The sequence below is a fragment of the Bison bison genome, unplaced genomic scaffold, assembly GCF_000754665.1.
Source record: "Bison bison bison isolate TAMUID 2011002044 unplaced genomic scaffold, Bison_UMD1.0 scf7180017864093, whole genome shotgun sequence".
Classification (NCBI taxonomy): Eukaryota; Metazoa; Chordata; class Mammalia; order Artiodactyla; family Bovidae; genus Bison; species Bison bison.
The window spans coordinates 806326-806662 of NW_011494665.1; the positions used below are offsets into that span (position 1 = coordinate 806326).

At 63.5% G+C, this 337-nt stretch overlaps 1 protein-coding gene across 1 annotated transcript in view; it reads left to right on the forward strand.

Moving 5' to 3' along the window:
* MEF2D (myocyte enhancer factor 2D) overlaps positions 1-337 on the forward strand; it is a 12736-nt gene that overhangs the window by 7259 nt on the left and 5140 nt on the right. The window lies entirely within an intron of this gene.

A 337-nucleotide genomic window follows, 5' to 3' on the forward strand; every position in this document is an offset into this window, starting at 1 on the left:
AGCGGCAGATGGAGCTGACAGCCCCACACACGTGCGTGCGTACACGCAGGCACACGCCACGCCAGGCCCCGCGTTCCCTTCACACATGCCAGCGCGCTTCGAGCAGGCTGTGTGCTGCAGTGTGGCGGACGGAGGGGCCAGCCAGGAGGAGAGTGGGGGTGGCGCCCCGGCTGGTGCTGGGGCTACAGGGCACCTTCCCCTTTGCACACGTGTAGGTGGGAGTACATCTGTGTGTGCACGTTTCTGTCTGTGGATTTCAGCATCTCTGTATGCACCTATGTGTGTGTGTATCTCTGGGGCCTCCATGTTGAGGCATCCCACCCGGGCCTTGAGGTGC